This window comes from Saimiri boliviensis, chromosome 3, assembly GCF_048565385.1.
Source record: "Saimiri boliviensis isolate mSaiBol1 chromosome 3, mSaiBol1.pri, whole genome shotgun sequence".
NCBI classification, from domain to species: Eukaryota; Metazoa; Chordata; class Mammalia; order Primates; family Cebidae; genus Saimiri; species Saimiri boliviensis.
Window position 1 is genome coordinate 124,390,220 of NC_133451.1, and position 21,638 is coordinate 124,411,857.

A 21,638-nucleotide genomic window follows, 5' to 3' on the forward strand; every position below is an offset into this window, starting at 1 on the left:
ATGATCCACCCGCCTCAGCCTCCCAAAGTGCTGGGATTACAGGCGTGAGCCACCGCGCCTGGCTGCACAAGGATTTTAATTAGAATATAATGATAAATGATATTCCATATTTTTAAAAATATAAAATGAAGTCAATGACTCAAGAACATTATCTGCTGCAATGAGGTTGGGGGGCATTTCATAATATTACACATATGAAATAGAACGGTTCAACTGTTTAGGGCTTGATAGGGAGGAATCATGATCAAAAGGTCAATACAAAATCATTTGATCATAGTACCAATATCTTACATTTGAAATGTATCCATGCTCTTTTGTATAATCATAAGAGAGTCAAGTATATTTTTGCACCTGTTATAACTGCTATTGCAAAGGAGAAACACTATTGTCTTATTTTCCAAGAGATATACATACACAGCAATTTTTTTTCTCCAGGGAACTTGTGCAAACTAATATAAGATCTAAATTCTTCACATAATGTATACAGTGCGAGAAGCCTCTTCAGATTTATTTTTTGAAGTCTGAAATGCTGGCACTTTCGAATCAGGCAACAGTTCTTCATTCCTGTAATCTGGCTCAGAGCTGCTGTTGACTACAGGCTTAGAGTAGCAGACCTAATTTCTTTTTAGGATTCTTCTTTTCCACTGGTGGTGTTCTATTTATCTGTCTGACCAGGTCATGAAACATCTCATTAGCATTGATCTTTCACTTTGCAGAAGTTTCTACAAAGGCACAGTTACACCACTGTCTTGCCTAATTCCGGCCCTGTTCTTTGCCAACTACTCACTCATCTTCCGGGTCACATTTATTGTCAACCAAAATCATTGGAACGTCTTCTGTGCCCTTAACCCATAAAATCTGTTCCCTCAGGTCCTGTAAGTCATTAAATGTGGATTGAGCTATAATAGAATATACTAGCGTTAAACCTTGTCCATTCTTCATATACAAATTCCTAATCGCTGTAAATTGCTCTGTCCCTGCAGTATCCAGGATTTCTAGCATACACTGTTGTTAATCCACTTCAACTTGCTTTCTTTTTCTTTCTTCCGGCTATTTTTTAAAATTAATTTATTTACTTTAGGTGCACACTATATCTGGTATTTCTCCCCATGTTATCCCTCACCATCCTCCTCTCCCTTCCCATCCCCTGCTGTCTCTCCCTACCCCCCTCAACTGCCCCCAGTGTGTGATGCTCCTCTCCCTGAGTCCACATGTTCTCGTTGTTCAACACCTACCTATGAATGAGAACATACGGTGTTTGGCTTTCTGTTCTTATATTAGTTCGCTGAGAATGATGGTTTCCAGATTCATCCAAGTCCCTACAAAGGACACAAACTTGATTTTTATGGCTGCGTAGTATTCCATGGTGTACATGTACCACATTTTCTTTGTCCAATCTATTATTTATGGGCGTTTGGGTTGATTCTATGGCAGTCTAGTATTTCTTTTTCTTTTTTATTTTTTTTCAGACAGTTTCCAGTTGACACTCAGAAACAGGTTATTCAGTTTCCAAGTGGTTATGCGGGTTTGTGTGTGTTTCTTGATCCTGAGTCCTATTCTGACTGCGCTGTGGTCTGATAGACTGTTTGTTATGATTTCTGTTCTTTTGCGTTTGCTGAGGGGTGATTTGCTTCCAATGATATGGTCAATTTTAGAGTATGTGCAATTTGGTGCTGAGAAAAATGTATATTGTGTGGATTTGGGGTGGAGTGTTCTATATATGTGTATTAGGTCCACTTGGTCCAGCTCTGCATTCAAATCCTGGATATCCTTGCTAATTTTCTGCTCATTTATCGAATATTGACAGTGGAGTGTTGAAGTCTCCCACTATTATTGTGTGGGAGTCTAAATCTTGTTTTAGGTCATTAAGAACTTGCTTCATGTATCTGGGTGCTCCTGTGCTGGGGACGTATGTATTTAGGGTACTTAACTCTTCCTGTTGGATTGATTCTTTGACCATAATGTAGTGTCCTTCTTTGTTTCTTTTGATCTTTGTTGAAGTCCATTTTATCAGAGACTAGGATTACAACCCCTGCTTTTTTTTTGTTCTCCATTTGCTTCGTAAATCTTCTTCTATCCCTTTATTTTGAGTCTATGTGTGTCTTTGTATGTGAGATGGGTTTCCTGAATACAGCACACCGATGGGTTCTGACTTTTATCCAGTTTGCCAGTCTGTGTCTTTTGATTGGAGCATTTAGGCCATTTACTTTCAATGTTAATATTGCTATATGTGATTTGATGCTGCCATTTTGTTACTGATTGGTTTTCTTTCCCATTAGTTGCCTCATTCTCTTCATTGCATTTTTGGTCTTTGCCAACTGGTTTGCTTTTGCAGTGACTGGTACTTGTTCCTTTCCATGCTTAGTGTTTCTCTCAGGAGCTCTCGTAGGGCAGGTCTGGTGGTGACAAAATCTCTCAATAATTCCTTGTCGATAAAGGATTTTATTTCTCCTTCACTTACAAAGCTTAGTTTGGCTGGATATGAGATTCTGGGTTGAAAGTTCTTTTCTTTTAGGATGTTGAATATTGGCCTCCACTCTCTTCTGGCTTGTAGGGTTTCTGCAGAGAGATCTGCTGTGAGTCTGATGGGCTTCCCTCTGTGGGTGACCTGGCCTTTCTCTCTGGCTGCCCTTAGCATTTTTTCCTTCATTTCAACCCCGGTGAATCTGACGATCATGTGCCTTGGGGTTGCTCTTCTTGAGGAAAATCTTTGGGGAGTTCTCTGTATTTCTTGAATTTGAAATTTGGACTGCCTTGCTAGACTTGGGAAGTTCTCCTGGATAATATCCTGGAACATGTTTTCCAGCTTGGATTCATTCTCCCCGTCATATTCAGGTATACCGATCGAGCGTAGATTAGGTCTTTTCACATAATCCCATATTACTTGGAGGCTTTGTTCATTTCTTTTCACTCTTTTTTCTCTTGTCTTGCCTTCTCTTTTTATTTCATTGAGTTGATCTTCAATCTCTGATATCCTTTCTTCCCCTTGATCGATCTGGCTATTAGAACTTGTGTTTACTTCACGTAGTTCTTGTGCTGTGTTTTTCAACTCCATCAAGTCGTCTCTGTTCTTCTCTATGCTGGTTATTCCAATTAGCATTTTGTCTAACTTTTTTTCAAGGTTTTTGGTTGCTTTGCTTTGAGTTAGAACATGTTCCTTTAGCTCAGAAATGTTTCTCACTAGCCACCTTCTGAAGCCTTTTTCTGTCAATTTGTCGCACTCCTCGGTCAAGTTGTGGTTCTGCGCTGTTGAGGAGTTGTGATGCCTTGAAGGAGAAGAGGTGTTCTGGTCTTTGATGACGGTTTCATCTTTTTTGTGCTGGTTTTTTCCCCATCTTTGTGGATTTACCTGGCTGTGGTGTCAGGGAGCTGCTTGATGAGGTTGCTTGTCTGCCCAGGAAGGCCAGGTTTCTGTAGTTCTCTAACATCACATTCCTAGATAAATTCCACTGTGCAGGGTCCAGGCATTGCCACTCCTCCAGAGAGAATTCTATGGCCATATCCCTAAATGTCAATGGTTCCATTTCTAGGCTTATAGGGGATCCTGGCGTCGTAGCTGTAGATCTCCAATACCTGCAGGTCACAGGGCCACACAAGCCAGGCGTCTAGGCGAACAGGACACAGGGCAGTGGAAACGAGACCCGGAGCTGCGGCTACAGGGCCAACTTACATTCTTTAGTAAATTTCTATCATTGGGTCATATTTTTTAAAAAATGCCCTGAACAAACTGAACTGTCAGAGCAGACTTCCCAATGCCTCCTGAACTAAGGATCACTAGCTTGTACTCACACAGGATGTGTTCTGTTTAAATACTGATGATCCCTTCTCTTTTCTTTGAGCTGCTGCTCCCCTTTCAATGCATCTCAGGGCTCTCAGATTCTGTCTCTTTTTTCTCTTCTCCCTTACAACTGTCCCTAATCTTAATGGACTTTCCTTCCTCTACCAATACTCTCTCCTTTCCTGTCACCACTCTTTAATCTCATAAATCTTCCAGATTAATTTAAATAGGGATTGAGGAAAGAGGAAGGCCAGGCATTGTGGTTCCGTCTGGGTGTGTGACCTGTGTGTGGATCCCAGGCCTGCTCTCAGATTACCTGAGTCGTCTGGGGCTGGTTCCTTGATCCCCCCGCCCCGCACTCTTTCATGGTCACATGAAACCAAGAAAAATCAACCTCAATTTCTCTTTAAGTTTTGTGTAAAGATAAACACCAATGGCCTGTCCCCCGGCCCATGCCTCCTCAGGCCACCGCTGGGCCACAGGCCAGACTCCCAGGGCGGCGCGCACAGGAGGTAGGGCGCCCGGCCGCAGCCCCGGAACTTCCCAGACTCCGAGTCGGGAGCGCCGGCCGCGGGGTCCGTTCGCGCCCCTGTTCCGCAGGTGTGCGGGGGCTTGCGCCCAGCCCCGGCCGCCGCGCGTTTCCGCCCAGCCCGAAGTCCCGTGGCGCGCTCCTCGCGGGGCTCCGGCCCAGCCGCTCCCCTTCCACGTGCCCCGCGCGCCGGGCCGCAGCCAGCGCGTATCCTAAGCTAGCTGCCCGCGCCCGGCGCTGTCGGGGAAGTTGGGGAGAGGCGGGCCGGGGATGCGCCAAAGCCTCGGCCTGGCTGGCCTCGTGGTTCGAGGAGGTGCAGTGGCTCGCGCTGGTGTCCCTCTTCGTCGCGGCCCTGGCCAAGGTGGGTCTGTATCTGGCGCAGTGAGCGCTGGCCAGGGCGCGACCCTAGCCCCGGCGGGGGGCGCTGGAGCCTGGCGAGGGGCCGCGCGCTGGGTCCGTCGCGCTGCTCTCCTGGATCCTGACGCTGGGCAGCTGCAGGAGCCAGTGGTAGGCGGCCTGGGTGACCGCCCTGAACGACGAAGCCAGAGGAAAGGGGGCCCGCCTTTCCTGTCCTTCGAGGAGGACCCACGGCAGTAGCCCCTGGAGCTGGCGGTGGAGGCTGTCTCCAGTGTGCTCAGCTGGAGTTCCACCTGAAAGAGAAGAGAGAGCTCCTCCAGATTAGCTGGTCCTTCATACGTGTGCCGGAAATGGCCATTACTGTCCAGCCCAAAGCACTGGGGGAGGACCAGGTGGCCGAGACGCGCACAGTGTCGGACACTCCGAAGGAGCTCTTGAAGCATTTGGTTGGTTCTGCCTCTCCATCCGTGCTTCTGATCACCAAGCCCACGAATGTACAGGAAGCTCAGAACTTAGAGTGTGCTCCGTCTACTGCTCAGGAATCCTGTCCTCCCAAACCTCCGAGGGCTCACGAGCTAAAGCTGCGGGTGAGGAGTATCCGCGCCTTCCTGCTCAGCGAGCCCGACGCTTCAGGCCACATTAACACAGTGTGCGCCGTGCAGCTGAACGATCCTCTTCAGAGGTTCTCCATCACCCTAACCAAAAACACTACGAACCTCACGTGGAAGAGGAACTCACATTCAAGTTGAATGCCAAGTCAAAGGAGTCACTCCTGCAGATTTCAGAGGCTGGGCGATTCTCAGAAGGTCTGCTGGCAACTGCGACAGTCCTTTTGGATTTATTAATCCTGCCCTTCAGGCAGGGCGCGGTGGCTCACGCCTGTAATCCCAGCACTTTGGGAGGCCGAGTCGGGTGGATCATGCGGTCAAGAGATCAAGACCATTCTGGTCAACATAGCGAAAACCCATCTCTACTAAAAATACAAAAAATTAGCTGGACATGGTGGCGCGTGCCTGTAATCCCAGCTACTCAGGAGGCTGAGGCAGGAGAATTGCCTGAACCCAGGAGGTTGCGGCAAGCCGAGATCGCGCCATTGCACTCCAGCCTGGGTAACAAGAGCAAAACTCCGTCTCAAAACAAACAAACAAACAAACAAACAAACAAACAACAACAACAGCAACAACAAAAAGAAGCAGCCTTCTGGACCACAGAGTTTCATGCTGACCAGCGGGTCTGCCTGCTGCTGCTCGGTGCTGAGTTCCACCACGGCAGAGTTTACTTAGGTGGAACCTGGTGAATTGAAGTCTTCGCCCATCCCTCCCTCTGTTCCTGCTGCAAAAATAGAAAAGGATCGCACGGTGATGCCCTGTGGGACTGTGGTCACTACTGTCACCGCTGTGAAGACCAAGCCTAGAGTCGACATGGGGAGGTGTCCCCGCTGAGCTCTGAGCCTCCGGTGAAGACTTCCGTCAAGGTGAAGGTGATCAAGAAGGACATCTCTGTCGAGGCCATCTCCTGCAGCAGTGCGCCCGTCAACAAAACACTCTCTTCTTCAGACACAGAATTGTTGGTGTTGCATGGTTTAGATCCAGTGGCTGAAGTTGCCATTCGACAACTCAGCGAATCTTCAAAGCTGAAACTCAAGTCGCCACGAAAGAAAAGCACTATTATCATGTCAGAGATCTCCAAGACCTCACTAGCCCAGGACCACGATGCTGCCCTGATGCAGGACTATGCAGCCTCCATGAACAGTGCCCACCAGGAGGATGCCCCGTCTCATCCAGAGGTGGCTGCAGCCTCTGCCCCAGAGGAGGAAGCCGAGTCAGCCCAGGCATTCTCTGCCCCTAATCCCCTGGAGGACGAGCTAGACTCCTGGGACTTAGAAAAGGAGCCCCAGGCCATGGCCTGGAGCAGCCCGGCCCTGCTGGACCCCGATGAGCTGTCAGAGAGCTCCGTAAGTGTCCCGGAGCCGGGTGCCGCCAAAAAGCATAAAGGAGGAATTCTAAGGAAAGGTGCAAAGCTGTTCTTCCGCCAGCGGCATCAACAGAAAGACCCGGGCATGAGTCAGTCACACAATGACCTCGTGTTCCTGGAGCAGCCAGAGGGTTCCCGGAGGAAAGGGGTCACCATCACCAAGATCCTGAACAAGAAGCTGCTCTCCAGGCACAGAAACAAGAACACCGTGGAGCCTTGCAGGTAGGGGCTGAGGTCACCACCGCCAAGCCAGGAGACCTGCACCCGTTTTACCACCCTCACCAGGGCACAGCGAGAGTCTCCACCGGATGTCCAGATGCCCCGCTTGTCTTGCTGGGTTTCTTCCAACCATCTAGTCTTTTAAAGGGAAAACAAAATCTGAGTCTCCAGCCAGGAGGCTTTCCCCAAAGAGGGCGAAAAAGCCTAACTTGCCACCAGATGCCAAATGAGACTTGACAGCTCCAGAGCTTGGGCCGTGCTCAAAGCTAAGAGTCAGGGCTAAATATTAGAAGGAGATTAACATTATAAGAGAAATAATATACTCTAGTGGATTGTGGAGGGCAGGTTTGAGGGACTCAGTTTACCTATTCTACACACTAACAAGTGTTCTTTTGGGCCCATGCCTGCATCATGTCACAAAGAGGAGGTGCCCTGCTGTGCCGTCACTGTGAATGGAATGCGTGGGTCACCTCTCCTCGTCTGCTGCTTGGACTAAAATACGCAGCTGGCCCTGAGTACAGGGAAGTGGAACATAGGCAGGATTTTTATAAATAGAGAAATTACGATGGGAATGCGAATGCAGTTGCAAATGTAGAAAGACATCTGCCTGCGGTATTAGCCATAGAACTTGAACTCTATATCCTATGCATAGTATGCTGGACACTTTTCTAAGTTTCTTTTAAGCCTACTTGCAAGTGGAAGATATATATATTCTCACATGGTTTTTACATTTTTCTCTATCGTGTTAAAAGCTCTTATAATACTAGTGGAGCAGTTGACAGCCAGGTTTTTGTTTTTGTTTTTTTTCTCCCTGTTATACTTGCTAAATGAGTACAGCAGGTTTGTTGAATGAAGTCGGGAGCCGTACGTGACTGCTGGTAGAACATGGTAACCAAACAGAAACATGGATTTTGCCAAATGCTGCCAGTAGCCAAAACAAAGTCCTTTTAGGGCAGTAGAGAAAATCGTCTTGTGTCTCAGGTGTCAGTCTTAGGAATGGAAGTTGAAATAGGCCAAACTTGCAGGACTTTCCTTTTATGAGCACTACAGAATTTCACTGTCAACAGCATTCTTGGACACAGTTTGGGGTGCCCTTGTTTGGGTTTGTTTTAGTGGAAAACGTGATGAACCGGGCACACTGTTTTAATATCCCTAAGTATCATTCCAGTCTCTTTCCTCATCAGCTGCCTTTCTACTTTAATTGATTCACAATTTTCACTTTGGTCTGCTCCTTCCGAATGTGCCAGTTCCAGTAGACATGCTGGTGAACGAGCAGTCATCACTGGCATGAAGTGTTTTTGACAGTTTAATGTGATTCACTTTTCTCCAAAGAGATGTAAAAGGCTGTTATGAACACTTGGCTTCAGGCCTGGAGATGGAGATGGGCGAGCTTCCTTCCACAGGCATTCTTTAATCCTTAAATATTAAATATTTCAGAGGTCATAGAGCCGCTGGTGAGTAGAAACCTATATAAAGGCCAAAATTACAGGATTTTTTCCTTGTTTTTTAGGGGGAGAGATTAAAACACTACCTTAGGAATTTCACTTTAAGATGCACATTACATACTTCTTAAGTGTTCCAGGAATTATGGAATGACTTTAAACTGACTTTTACAACCTGCTATGTTTTTAAAAATTATATTCCCATTTTACTCATTGTTTTTATTTTTTATTTTATTTTATTTTTGAGACAGAGTTTCGCTCTTGTTACCCAGGCTGGAGTGCAATGGCGCGATCTCGGCTCATGGCAACCCCCGCCTCCTGGGTTCAGGCAATTCTCCTGCCTCAGCCTCCTGAGTAGCTGGGATTACAGGCACGTGCCACCATGCCCAGCTAATTTTTTGTATTTTTAGTAGAGACGGCGTTTCACCATGTTGACCAGGATGGTCTCGATCTCTTGACCTTGTGATCTACCCGCCTCGGCCTCCCAAAATGCTGGAATTACAGGCGTGAGCCACCGTGCCCGGCTAATCATTGTTTTTTAAAAAAAGCACTTGGAGTTGCAAAATATATGCATACTACCCAGTTTCTGTCCCCAGAGTCAGGCACCGCAGCTAGTCTTTTGGGGCAGATGTTCACTTGAATGTTTTACTTGAGGTTTTACTGCTCTTGGCCATGTGGTAAAAAGAGCCTGAGACACAGAAGAATTCCAAGAGGATATTATGATTATGTGTCAGAATTTCAGACACTGATGAGAAGTTTTTAATTGTTCTTTTGTTTTATTCTGGAATTCAGGTACACTCTACTCAATTGTGAGGATATCAGAAGCTTTAAAAAAAAAAAAAATTTTAGAGACGGGGTTTCACTCTGTTGCCCAGGCTTCAGTGCAGTGGTGGCTTACTGCAACCTTCCAGGTTTAAGCGATTCTCCTGCCTCAGCCTCCCAAGTAGCTGGGTTTACAGGCCTGCACCACCACACCTGGCTAATTTATTTGTATTTAGTAGAGATGGAATGTCACCAAGTTGGTTAGGCTGGTCTTGAACTCCTGACCTCAGGTGATCTACCCACTTCAGCCTCCAAAAGTGCTGGAATTATAGGCATGAGCCACTACGCCAGGCCCAGAATATTAGATTAAGCCTTCTTGCTCCCCCGCGAAACAGTTTTTAACCATCCTATTTCCACATGAATCCCATGAGCGCTGCTTACTGTTGAATACCTAGGTCTGGGGCTCTGCTTCCCACAGACACGCTCAGGTGGTCTCCATGCTCACATTGTCTCCATCCAGTGGCCTTCTCTGAAGTCACAGGAACCACCAATGTAGTAGGGAGTTGATGAAGCAATGACCAAAAAATCACCTAGGCTAGCTTCAGGGAAGCACCTCGAGGAACTGGGCTCTGTTGATATCGTGAATGTTTCTTTTTCGAGCTTTTTTTTTTTTTTTTTTTTTTTTTTGAGATGTAGTTTTGCTCTTGTTACCCAGGCTAGAGTGCAATGGCGCGATCTCGGCTCACCGAAACCTCTACCTCCTAGATTCAGGCAATTCTACTGCCTCAGCCTCCTGAGTAGCTGGGATTACAGGCACGTGTCACCATGCCCAGCTAATTTTTTGTATTTTTGGTAGAGATGGGGTTTCACCATGTTTACCAGGATGGTCTCGATCTCTCGACCTAGTGATCTACTCGCCTCGGCCTCCCAAAGTGCTGGGATTACAGGCTTGAGCCACCGCGCCCGGCCTTTCAAGCTATTTTATACAGGTTTGTTTTTCCACAGTGTAGGGTATTTATGATACAGAAAATGTTGTGAAGGTTAAAGATCACTTAAGATGATCCAACAAATACTAAAAATGCTGACGTGTAAATCACCTTTATCACCTCACCTCTTCTACAAGCTTCTGTATCTTGGGGGCTTTTGTTTTTAGTGTTTGTATGAAAGTTTTGTCGAGTGGGGTTTTAAAAGTGATTCCTTGTGAACACTAAGATTAATTGCGTCTGTATCCCTGGACCTGGGTGCTCATGTTGGTTTTAATGTGCTAGCAAGCCTTCCCAGTTTGCTTTGTTTAAGGAGGTGTCTCTGTTCTTTGTGGAGGAATGAAATGGAGCTTTAAGTATCTGTGTGTGGTGTGTGTGTCTGCACACACATATGCGTTATTGTAGCCATAACAAAATCAGCCATCTCCTTGTTCCAGGTGAAAATCTTCTGTGAGAGTTTTGACAGAGCATTTTATTTTAACCAAGTTTCAAGTCTGAGTTCAAAACCAGCCCTGATCCCTTATGACAGCTACGCTACCAACTGCCACTCAATGACAAATTGGTGCCCATTTAGAATTTTTCTTGGGTTTTGCTTGCCACATCTATAGATGAGAGTTGCAAAGTTTCTTTGGGCAGAGAGAGAAAGATCAATTTACATTGGTGGCCACCAAAGGTGAGTGTTTGCTGGGTAATAGTCTCACGACTCTTAATCTGGAAACTTCCAAGTACAAATTGGTGGATGGTGGAAAAAAAGAAGGAAATGGCAAGTTTTCCAGGTCTGCAGAAAGGTTTGGCCTGACACTGGAGTGCAGTGATGAACTTTCATGCCAATGATTATATTCCTCAGTAGCACTTTAGACACCGAAGACAGCTCCGCACCTCACCTGTGCACAGGCTGGGTGGGTTCCTTTGGAGAAGATGAGGCTGGAACACAAACAATCTTTGAAATAAATAAATGTGCACGTGGAAACAAAAAAAAAGATAAACACCAATAAAGACATATCTTCTGGAAAACTTTTTTTTTTTTTTTTCTTTGAGACTGAGTCTCACTCTGTGACCCAGGCTGGAGTGCAGTGGCAAGATCATAGCTCACCGCAGCCTCAATCTCCAGACTTCAAGCAATCTTCCTGCCTGGACCTCCCACACTGCTGGGATTACAGTCTTGAGCCCTGGAGCTCAGCCTGGAAAACATTTTTTAAAATATAGAATTTGATGTGGCACAGAACTCAAGATATTCCAAGAATGGTTTGTGTTTCTCGTACTTCTGTTGACTGTTTAATGGTAGATATGCTGATTATGCAGAACACCTCAGATATATTTTGATGTAATTAGGGCAAAACCAGTGAGAACCTCCTTATGAGAAGTCCAAATCTGTGATTCTCATACAACATACAAAGGAACTTTTTCGTGTAAGATGTCAGAGTAAAGAGTGAACCATAAATATACATATAAACGTGTGTGTACATATACATATATATGCGCATATATATGTATATCTGTGGTTCCCACTTCTTGTTCACCAATACGATGACCTCAGAACAATTCACTCTTACACCCTGCAGGGAGTTTTCTTTCTTTATACAGTCAGCGTAAGGGAAGTGACAGGTCTCAGAGGGCAATTGTATCTTGTTCTCTGATTGATCTTCCAGGGTCCGCTTTGGTGAAGGGGACAGCGATACGGACCGGAGGATTGGTCATGATGGGGTGAGAGCTGCAGCAGTAACCCATCATGCACTGAGTGGAGCATGAGGGCAAATGCTGGGTTTTAACATTTTTTTTTTTTTGGTGGGGGGCACAGGATGTTCCTCTGTCACCCTGTAGTACAATGGTAAAATCATGATTCTCTGTAACCTGGAAGTCCTGGGCTCAAGAGATCCTCCAGCCTCAGCCTTCCAAATATCTAGGACTGCAGACACACGTCACCAGGCCCAGTTAATTTTTTAAATTATTCTTTTTGTAGAAATGGTGTCTTGTGTCTCACTGTAGAGTCCAGGCTTGTTTGAAACTCCTGGTTTTATCCTCCTTCTTTGACCTCCCAAAGTGCTGGGATGGCAGCCATGGCTCCCAGCCAGTCTTTTGTTATTCATAATGAGCCCCTTTGGATTCACTGGATGTATGTTAATGAGGTGGGTTAAGTTGGGGCCCTGGGGTAGCCTGAGGATAGGGCTGCTCAGCAGAAGACCAAGTGATTAGTACTTGCAGCAGAATGGTGGGGGCACCTGGAAAATAAACTTTATACAAACTCTTGAAGAATGTCATAGCAGGAGTGGAGATTTGCGAACACTTTGAAGTGCCAGGAGACGGACAACCCAGAGAGGGAATGGACCTATATTTATCTATTTACGGTGATACTTACCCTGTATCTATACTTTGAAATGGTTCCTTTAGTGATTTAGTTTAAGATATAGATACAATGATAAGATGTATGATTACTGCCTTAAAATGATTTGGGGAAAGTAGAAAGAGCATGATCTTGATAAAATAAAATTGACCATAATAATTATTGAAACTGTGTAATGGATCTATGGGGGTTACAGGAATCTATTCCACAATTATGGCTCTCTTTGTGCATGTTGGGACTTTTCCATAATATCTCAAAAATTAAACTGAGATTATATAGCATCCTATGAATTATTGTGTCAATCCTGCATGGGAAAAGTTGAACACTGATCAAATTTAGTCCAGATATAAAGACTAATGATGCCGCACACCCATACACACACTAGAATGATAGAGACAGGTGTGTTTCTCACATGCCGTGGTGTTGCAAGAGAGCACAGAGGCCTGTATGTGATGTAGAAATGGGCTATGAGAGCAGAGAAAGAAGACAGGCTGGATGTTTTCTTGAGGTTAAGATCTGGTCAGGGTGAAGGATCACTTGCTCAGGATGACATTGTGTGGTTTGAATATCTGTCCTGCACTGCAGGAGGGAGTACCTGGGCTTTCTCAGCAGATTGCCCCGATGTGAGGCCAAGGAAAAGAATGAAGGAGTGAGGATTAAAAGTTATCAAGAGTGAAAAACTCTACAAACAGATTTCAACTATGTTTTAGGATCCTCCCCACCCCAATGTTTAACAGTTGATTAGATGCACCATGTTTTATTTTCTGAAATTTGAACTTGTTTGAGTAAGCCTTTATGGTGCTCAATGAAGCCAACAGCTTAATCTAGCAAGGGAAGTATAGCTCCATTGAATGCCTTCTTTAGGAACCCAGCATTGCGTGTTCTGTGAAGTGAAACGGGTCCTTGGTCCCTCTCCATAATGGCTGGAACTACAAAGGAGTTTCAAATCCTGCTGCAGCTTTGTATTGTGGCCTTAGCGTATATGAAGATATAAATGACCTCGAGTTAGATTTTGGATATTTGTGAGGCAAGAATTATTCACTCTGAAGCAGGTCACTGAGGTCATGGCCCCATAGTTAGTAAAACTGTGCATATTGGGCAGACTGTTGGTCAGGGGCTCCAGTTCTGAGAAGTTTCATCCTTTGACTGACCCTGGAGTCCTGTTGCTTATTACGGATGTCCTGATTAGTTAATAAAAACTCGTAAATCCCTACTGAGCTCATCACACATGACAATGGTTATGTCATCCTTACAGTGTAGAGCCCTCCTCTGCTGTTTCTCATTTGATCCTGGGGTAGGGGGTAGGAAGGAGGTTCTCTCGGTAGCTGACGGGCTAAGAGGGCAGTGATCTCCTAAACGTGTGACATAAAGCAGAGACTAAGAACGAGACAGGCAGGCTACACATTCCTGCAGAACAAATACAGCAGAGCGCCTGCATCTGGCTCCATGATGTCACAAGGATTCCTCCTACACCTGTGCTGAGCTAGCGGGGTGCTGCTTCTAGAATCCAAGGCATGCTGAGCAACTGAGTACGGACAGTCACAGGCTCAGTGCCTGTGAGAGCCTGATGTACTGCAAGTTAGAGCCTGTAAGCCTTTTGTGGAGGGGGCACCACTGAAGATGGGTGGATTTGGAACTAACAGCGTAAGTGACCTTAAGCCAAATTTATAAATGATCAATATGTGTCCTCCAAAATCCAAAAGGGTTAAAGGTTTTGGCTTATTTTTACGTTGCGGGTATTGAGAGGTTTAATAGTGATTTCCCCACAGTGTCAGAGATGGAGTGGCTTTCATATAAAAAATAATTTTCAACCATTTAATCAAATAAGGGGCTTGCACTGTGTGGGGGTAATGACCCATTTCCTTTGTATAAACTACTTTGTGAGTATTTTCGTGGCCTGCCTGAATGAGTGTTTCAAATGGATTACCACGGAGGAGAATGTCATCAGCGTAAATCATACCTGCAGTTCTGGAAGACATTGAAGGAAGTTGAGATCTTCCCTGCAAAGTTTGTGTGCAAAGGCAAGACTGCCGAGGTGCCCACGGTTGGTGGGTTGAGGTGCATAAAATTCCTTTGAGGTAAAGGGAAAGCATGGCCAGGAAGCTGTTGAAATAAGCCTGAAAAAACCTAGCCAAATCTGTAGTAGCCTGATATTTACCATTTGCTGACTGGATGGAGTAAGCCACGTCAGTAACATTGCGAGAGATCACCCCATTAAAGCTGGCATCAATTCACTCTGAGATGTCATACTTCTTTCAAAATAGAAGAGCATAGAAAATTGCAGTTGAATCCAGAAACAGTGGGATAATCACTCCTAGGTCTTGCATCATGGGTTTCAATATTTGAATATCCGCGCCGGGCGTGGTGGCTCAAGCCTGTAATCCCAGCACTTTGGGAGGCCGAGGCGGGTGGATCACAAGGTCAAGAGATCGAGACCATCCTGGTCAACATGGTGAAATCCCGTCTCTACTAAAAACACAAAAAATTAGCTGGGCATGGTGGCACGTGCCTGTAATCCCAGCTACTCAGGAGGCTGAGGCAGGAGAATTGCCTGAACCCAGGAGGCAGAGGTTGCGGTGAGCCAAGATCGTGCCATTGCACTCCAGCCTGGGTAACAAGAGCGAAACTCCGTCTCAAAAAAAAAAAAAAAAAAAAAAAAATTTGAATATCCTATTTTAACTAATATTTAGTCATATCATCTTTTTTCACTGGGGTCAGGAACATCCATTGAATCCCATTTTGTGAAGCTATTAAAAATGCAAAAGACTGAATTTAATTGCACATTACTTACTGTATCTGTTTATTTTCTCTCTATATATCATTCCAGTGTGTGCTCTCATCTTGGAACATTTAGGGAAACCAGTGATTCTCATGGTTAAGACAAAGGATAACTCTTTTACCTCCATTTTATGTTTAGTAACATCATTAAGGTAATGGAGAATTCATCATTTCTTTTTCTTTTTATTTATTTATTTATTTTTGTAATGGAGTTTCTCTCTTGTTGCCCAGGCTGGAGTACAATGGCGCGTTCTCAGCTCGCAGTAACTCTGCCTCCTGGGTTCAAGGTATTATCTTGCCTCAACCTCCCAAGTATGTGGGACAACCAGCATGTGCCAGCAAGCCCAGCTAATTTTGTATTTTTAGTAGAGATGGGATTTCCCTATGTTGGCCAGGTTGGTCTCAAACTCCTGACCTCAGGTGAGCCACCCGTTTCAGCCTCCCCAAGTGCTGGGATGGAGAAACCCCGTCACTACTAAAAACACAAAATTAGCTGGGCTTGAGCCACTGTAGCTGGCCAGATTCATCATTTAAAATCAGAGGGATACTTGGTTAACTAACTAAAGGCAAAAGATTAAATATATGAAAGTTTTCCAATTGGTGCATTTTAACAGATGTTCATGTTCAATTATCATCCAAGTTACAGGGAAAGAAAAGTCAACCATCACCTTTTAATCTTTTGTGTAGATTCTTTCGGTAAATTTTGTATTTTCAACAGAAGTTGAAACTTAGGAACTTCTCTTACGAGGTTGTTTGTTTTTTGTCCTCTCCTTATACCTTGAATTTGGTTGCATTTTTCTTGCTTTTTATTCTGCATTTATTTGACTTTCCTGTCCATTATTTTTTTCTTTTTTCTTTGTTTAGACATTCAGTACACTTTACAGGTTGTTTCTTTTAAGGTGACTATGTTTGACAAGACATAGTAGTCATTTGAGGTGATGATTGTCTATGACAATACTAATTGTAGCAGGTTGTGAAGAAGGTTCAACAGAGAAATAAGGCATGCATTTCTGTAAAGGTGTCAGTGAAAGTATATCCGCAGGGTGTGTTTTTTACATTATAAAATACACAGCGATATGTCTGGACTGAAATTCATGACTCTGGGAGATATAAAAAGGGGCCTGAATGCATATTCCTGCTCTTAAATACCAAAATATTTCTAAATTACTGACTAAGTCATATAAATCTCTGAAAGAGCCTCAGCTGAAGTCAGTAAAAGCAGCACAAAGCAGCGGAGCTGAAGGTGCAGGCTTGTGATGGGGCACAGAGCCAGTGAGCAGAGCAGAGCAAGAACAGAAATTCCCTGACAGTGGTGGCCAACGTCTGGGTAATCCTGCTCACAATGGCCTCTCTAGGGCTCAGTTTGCATAGATAGGGTGGACCCTCCCTGACAATTTGTTTTAGTGTTGAGACCGCTAATGCCACACACTCCAGGATTGTGAGAAATGGGCTCTCCTTCCTGTAGTGAGGTTTATGGGGAGAGCAGCGGATCTACAGAGTTGATCCAAAAATGACTTGAGAGAGCAGAAACAGGAGACTAGTTTGGGGCTGTGACGGTGCTCAGGGGTGGGGCTGCTGAAAGGGTTCTCCACTACCTGGGGATGAGCCTGTCACCTGCAGCAACAGAGGATGCACCCAGACTTTCTCATCGGCTTCTTCAGGTGCGCAGAAGGGAAGAGAGAAAAGTGAGTCCCCCCAAAATATCTAGAGTCAAACATAAACATGGAATCAGAGGCTTTATTACAAATGCCCTCCAACAACACAGGAAGAAAAGACAGCCACAGGCAATGGGCTCTCTAAGGAGCCCATCACTGGTCTATGACAATACTGATTGTGACAGCTTGCGAAGAAGGGTCAACAGAGAAATAAGGCATAAGCTTTTCTGTAAACTTATCAGTGAAAGTGTACACATGTGATCTGGTTTTTAAATTATAAAATGAAACCTGTCCCAACTCATAGTCCAGAAAAACGCCTATTTGCTGGACTTCTGTATTCGTTGTACTGCATGAACCACAGAATTGCCGAATTTCCCAGCACCCCATCCGTGGGGTTGGCGATCTCAGACCATCTGTGGGAAATGATTCTTTACACACACCAAGGGTCCATGCACCTGTGCCTCTCACTTCCACGTGCCAAAAGTGTCTCCCAGCATCAAAGCCCTCACAGCTCCGGACAGCTGGGTAAAAACTCAATGACTCAGGATTGTCGATAAAGCCTGGATGCATCCTACTAAATATCACACTCTTTCTGTCTCTTGAGATAGTAAGACTAGGGTGGGCTGTTTCCGGGTCTAGCGTCAAATCTTCCTGAAATGTGCTCATCATTCTTTGGAGGCCAAAATAATGCGGAAGGAGCCCCAAGCTCTTCTTCTTGAATTCATGTGAGCAGACTGCAGGGGCTTTCAGGTTTTCACAGGTGTTGTAGATGTTCTCAATACCTGTCGGCACATCCAGGTCTCCCTGAAAACACTTCTCCGTTACTTCTTTTAACAGATTTTGTAGTACAAATAAATGGTCTGAAATTTGTCTTTGGTTTTCAGTGAGTTTTTTGTAAGCATCCTTCTCTTCAACAAATAAAGAGTCACAAATTGCAGACTGTTCCTTTACCAAGGGAGCCTTAATTTCTTCAAATTCAGAGTGTAATTCCTTCCTCCTTATTTCTATTTTTCTTTTCTCATTCAAATATTTCAAAATCGTCGCTTCACGTCGCATCTTGGCGTCTTCAATTTCCTCCTTTAGTGGCTGAATGTAGCTTTTGAGCCTTCTCCTGTATTTGGCTGCAGCTTGCTCAATGGGCAGCAGGGGGTGGTGCTGGTGGTCAGAGGAGACCCTGCACTGGGGACACAACAGCTCCAGGTCCTTCTCACAGAACAGGGTCAGACGCTGGCAGTGCTTCCCACACAGGGGCTCCTCCTCCTGCCGTTTGCTCTTCCTCCTCATGTCGGGAAGCTGCTGAACCGCATCAGTCATGCGGCCAAATTGGGTGTTTCTCCCGAGGGTCCCTTCGGGGCAGTGGTGGAGGCACACGGGGCAGGGGAAGATGTCCAGTAGGTTTTCCCAGCGCTGGTGGATGCAGGAGCGGCAGAAGTTGTGCCCACAATGAGTGGTGACTGGGTCCTTGAGGTAACCCAGGCAGATGGGGCAGCTGGCGTCTGCTTGGAGCTCAGCAAGGATCCCTTGGAAGGCCATGGTGCAGGGAGGGATCTGCGTGGGGAGACTCCCTTCAGAAGGTGTGATCCTCCGGGAAGGAGGGAAGGTGAGAAGCTGGCGCCTCCTGAGTTCTCTCCCGCAAGCACTTCACAGGCCTGAGTCTGTTTCTTTCCCTTTGGCTCTAGAAGCAGCTCCCACGGGAGGGAGGGCCCAGGGCACCGGCTGATCTCTTGACACCAGATCCTCCTTTACTCAGATTCAAGCTGGGCTCTCTCGTGGTCTTTCTCAGAAAAAGCCACAGTTCCAAGAGACAGCGGAAACTAATGACCACGTAAAATACTCCAGAGTGTGGGACTTTCAACGGAACAGAAGGCAGCTGTCTTCAACAAAAGGAGAAAAAAGAAGATCTATTAAGGCAATGAAGAACATGTATATCCATGAAAACAAATGCCTAAATAATTTTTATTATTTCTGTATAAACCCCTCTAACAATAAAATCTATTGAGATAGAGGAAATCTCATATGTATTCTTTAGTTACGATTTCTGATAAGGATATTACAATCTTAATATTTAAAACAGGCTCTATATTTTAGACATTCATAGTGCAATATTTACCCTTAAGATTACATGTGATCCTGGGTTTGCCACGCAGCATTGCAAAGTATAGAAATTGGGATATCAATTTTTAGTGGATACGCAGTGTTTGTTGTGGTAATTTTGCTACGACATTATACACTTTAGATGTTCTCCAGTAGAAAACATTATTGAAAAGGCTGACAGTCTGGACAACATGACCACACCGAGTTCTATGAAAAAAATACAAAAGTGAGCCAGGCCTAGTGGCTCATACCTGCAGTCCAAACTCCTAGGGCGGCTCAGATAAGAGGATCAATTGAGCCTGTGAGGCTGAGGTTGCAGTGATGTTTAGTGTACCAACAAACTGGAGCCTAGGCAACAGAGCAAGATTGTGTCTTAGATAAAAGAAAATTAAATGAAAAGCTGAGCTTTCTTGTCTCTGTGTCACTGTCTCCAAGCTAGACCAGCTTCTCCCTTACTCTTTTTTGTAGCCCATCTTCCACTTCTGCTACATCTCAAAGCTGTAAAATCCCTTGTGAGTTGAGCATGGTGGCTCACCCCTGTATTCCTATCACACTGGCAAGCAGAGGTAGGCAGATCACCTGAGGTCAGAAGTTTGAGACCAGCCTGGTCAACATGGTGAAACCCACTCTCTACTAAAAATACAAAACTTTGCTGGGCGCGGTGGCTCAAGCCTGTAATCCCAGCACTTTGGGAGGCCGAGGCGGGTGGATCACGAGGTCAAAGAGATCGAGACCATCCTGGCCAACATGGTAAAACCCTGTCTCTACTAAAAAAAATACAAAAAATTAGCTGGGCATGGTGGGGCATGCCTGTAATCCCAGCTACTCAGGAGGCTGAGGCAGGAGAATTACCTGAACCCAGGAGGCGGAGGTTGCAGTGAGCTGAGATCGCGCCATTGCACTCCAGCCTGGGTAACAAGAGCGAAACTCCGTCTCAAAAAAAAAACAACAACAACAACAAAACTTCACCAGGAGTGGTGGCAGGCACCTGTAATCCCAGCTACTTGGAAGTCTGAGGCAGGAGGATCACTCAAATCCAGGGAGCAGGGGTTGTAATGAGCTGAGAGAGTGCTATTGTGTTCCAGCCCGGGCAACAAGAATGAAACTCTATCTCAATAAAAAATAAATAAATAAACAAAAATAAATAAATTGTAGCCAGGTGCAGTGGCTCACTCCTGTAATTCCAACACTTTCAGAGGTAGATGCGGGCAGAACACAAGGTCAAGAGATCGAGACCACCTTGGTCAACATGGGGAAACAGACGGTCTATTAAAAATACAGAGAGAGATCCAAGATGGCTGATCACTAGCAGCTCGGGATTGTAGCTCCCACTGAAAACGCAAAGAACGAGAGGACGCCACACCTTCACATGAATTCTTGTTGCTCACCCACCAGGAGATTCCCAGCGGAGGAGCTCCACGGGTCGCCAGCGCGACTCTTGTGACCGGCGAGGCGGTTTTGCCGGCGCCTCGGAGCTTCGGTTCTTGGTGCAGAGTCAGAAAAGCACCATCATTCTTAACGCCGCTGATTTGGTCGGCGCAGTGGGTTGCTCAGATTTTGGCGCTGAGAATCAATAAGTTGGACGTCCACTCAGAAACCCAATTACAAAGACGGTAATTATAAAGACCACAGATGGATAAATCTACAACGAAGGGAAGAAAACAGTCAAAACAGGCTGAGAATACCCAATATCAAAAGGCCTCTTCCTCAGCGGGGGATCGTAGTTCCTCATCAGCAACGGAACAAGGCTTGATGGAGAACGTGTGTGTTCCAATTACAGAAGCAGGCTTCAAAACGTGGATAATAAGAAACTTCTGTGAATTAAAAGAACTTGTTCTAACACAAGCTAAAGAAACTAAGAACTTTGAAAAAAGGTTTGACAAAATGTCAACAAGATTACAAAATTTAGAGAGGAAAATAAGTGAATTGATGGAACTGAAAAACACAATACGAGAACTATGTGAAGTATGCACAAGTTTTAACAGCCGAATTGATCAAGCAGAAGAAAGGATATCAGAGGTCGAAGACCAACTCAATGAAATAAAACAAGAAGACAAGATTAGAGAATAAAGGATAAAAAGGAATGAGCAAAGTCTCCAAGAAATATGGGACTATGTGAAAAGACCTAATCTACGCTTGATAGGTGTACCTGAATGTGACGAAGAGAATGAATCCAAGCTGGATAATATGCTTCAGGATATTATTCAGGAAAATTTTCCCAACTTAGTAAGGCAGGATAATATTCAACTCCAGGTAATACAGAGAACACCGCAAAGATAGTCCTCAAGAAGAGCAACTTCAAGGCACATAATCGTCAGATTCACCAGGGTTGAAATGAAGGAGAAAATACTAAGGGCAGCCAGAGAGAAAGGTCAGGTTACCCACAAAGGGAAGCCTATCAGACTCACAGCAGATCTCTCAGCAGAAACCCTACAAGCCAGAAGAGAGTGGGGACCAATATTCAACATCCTTAAAGAATAGAACTTTCAACCAAGAATTTCACATCCAGCCAAACTAAGCTTCATAAGTGAAGGAAAAATAAAGTTTTTTGTGAACAAGCAAGCACTCAGAGGATTCATCACCACCAGGCCTGCTTTACAAGAGCTTCTGAAAGAACCACTACACATAGAAAGGAACAAACAGTATCAGCCTTTCTAAAAAATACCAAAAAGTAAAGAACATTAATATAATGAAGAATTTACATCAACTAATGGGCAAAATAGCCA

General features: G+C 45.0%; 2 pseudogenes; one reads left to right on the plus strand and one right to left on the minus strand.

Moving 5' to 3' along the window:
- Nucleotides 1-503: 503 nt before the first annotated feature.
- LOC141583863 (ras-related protein Rap-1A-like) lies at nt 504-4,145 on the minus strand (annotated as a pseudogene).
- Nucleotides 4,146-4,230: 85 nt separating this feature from the next.
- On the plus strand, nt 4,231-11,793 carry LOC141583864 (C2 domain-containing protein 2 pseudogene; annotated as a pseudogene).
- The last annotated feature ends 9,845 nt before the right edge of the window (nt 11,794-21,638 follow it).